The sequence below is a fragment of the Pinus tabuliformis genome, chromosome 8 (assembly GCF_031772625.1).
Source record: "Pinus tabuliformis cultivar Carrire ecotype Pingquan chromosome 8, CPIR1, whole genome shotgun sequence".
In the NCBI taxonomy this organism is placed as follows: Eukaryota; Viridiplantae; Streptophyta; class Pinopsida; order Pinales; family Pinaceae; genus Pinus; species Pinus tabuliformis.
In genome coordinates, this window is record NC_142294.1 from 1,933,211,156 (window position 1) to 1,933,213,169 (window position 2,014).

The 2,014-nt window shown below is 39.5% G+C and overlaps 1 pseudogene; it reads left to right on the top strand.

Annotated features, from left to right (window-relative positions):
- Window positions 1-366: 366 nt before the first annotated feature.
- On the top strand, window positions 367-1,639 carry LOC149244238 (zinc finger A20 and AN1 domain-containing stress-associated protein 8-like; annotated as a pseudogene).
- The last annotated feature ends 375 nt before the right edge of the window (window positions 1,640-2,014 follow it).

Consider the following 2,014-nt stretch of genomic DNA (forward strand, 5'->3'; position numbering starts at 1 on the left):
AAAGACCCAATTCAAACAGTAGAACAATAACACAATAACTCAAGGGTAGGATCTGCCTTATCTTCAGGACAAGCAAAGGCAAACTTATGAGTTAAAATTGTTCACCCTAAAAGGCGAGTATGAGCTGATTTGGAGAGTTCACTGGGTTACCGACGCAGCTATAAGCGAAATTGTAAGCATCAACGAAAATTCTTGATTAACACGACTTATATTTGAGTCCTGAGCTTTGCCACTAGTTTTGCCCCGAAAAGAATGAACAGTAAAAACGAAACTCCCTTGATATATTGCAGAGAAAACACACCCGAAATACAATAAAACAAAGACTTACCTGTAAGTTACTTTTCTTGCAAAATGGGAACAGAAATCTGTAATTGTTGCTTTGCAGTTTCGTTTACTTGCAAAAAGGGAACGAAAATCTGGAATTGTTGCCATACTGAGGATGCGCATGTATTCTGTGATCCATAGTGCGTTAATTTAATTTTTTTTTGCTCAGTTTTCACTGCTTTAAAATTTCTTTTCCAACTTTTTTATGTCAAAATCAGGTCAGGTCTAAACAGCAGGTGGAATTAAGGTGCTAAACTGAAGAAAGGCAGAATTAACAGACGAAACTGCCATCTCTTAAAGGCATCTCTGATAAGTTCTATTTCAGAACCCTGTTGTGTTTCCCTGAGTCTTTAAATGCCGAGGCGGATTAACACCGTGGAATTGAAGTTTTAACGCTTGAATGCGATCGCTACAGATCCAGTAATTGGATTATTTTTTTAACAAATACATCTTCCTATTCTCAGTTTTCATTAAATTATTTAGAGATAATGGCTCAAGAAAGCAAGAAAAGAGATCACGATGAGACTGGCTGCCAGCCTCCCGAAGGGCCTCTTCTGTGTGCGAACAATTGTGGATTTTTCGGAAGTGCGGCTACAATGAATTTTTGCTCCAAATGCTACAGAGACTTCGTCCTCGACTTCATCAGTCGAACATAGCAATGACAATATTGCGAAGCTGGCTGAGGTTTCTGAACCCGCCTTCCAGTTAACTAATCAGGCAGAATTGGAGGGTTTGCCCGGCTCTTCCAATGGAGAATCAGGCCAGGCCAAGGACAAGAGAGAGCAAAGCAGGTCCCGACCCGTTGCAATTGTTGCAAGAAACGTGTTGGATTGACAGGCTTCAATTGCCGTTGTGGGAACACCTTTTGTTCTTTGCACCGCTATTCGGACAAGCATAATTGCCCCTTTGATTACAGGGCAGCTGGCCGAGCGGCCATTGAGAAAGCAAATCCTGTTGTGAAGGTGGAAAAGGTAGATAAGTTTTAGTTTGTTTCATATGTCAGCCAATCTATGAAGTTAAGCTAAACCTTCAGAAACAGATTAACAGCCTTTTCTGCTATGGTGTGTGATGATGATTAAAGAGTGGACATCTTTAAGATTTCATTTTATAGTTTGATTTCTTGCAGCCATAAGTGTTTTGTTTGGTGTCTGTGGATTGGATATCTTTCTAAGGATGGCTATCTACACATACTTGTCTTGTGATTAATCTTGTACAGTAATATTTTAGAGGGTCTGGGCTATATTTTCCTGATTTACTCTGCAAAACTAGCTCTATACCCATCTTGAAAAGTATTCATACTAAGATTTGAACCCCAGATTTGCCATTTGCCAGTGTGCTACTGTACTACTCAGCTACATGCCCCTTCATTGTGGGCATCATTAATGGTTCGACCTAGATGTACGGATTGCTATCTTCAACTAAGAAAACACCTAATTTGGAAGCAAAGCATCAAAACTGAACGAAAGAGAATTACAATGAACAAAGTTTTTATGCCACAGGAGGAAAAGTAAAAGAACCCAAGATAAAATAGTCGTGTCCCATTATAAGATTTAAAAACACTCTTCGCTGCCTTCAAAACCCTTGAAGGTCTTTTTTTAATTGACATTGTCGAGGTCAATTCCTGCAACCAAGAACGAAGAATTGTAAGAAAGCTCAGGGAGCCAAAAAAGATATGTAAATTGGAGCAGCA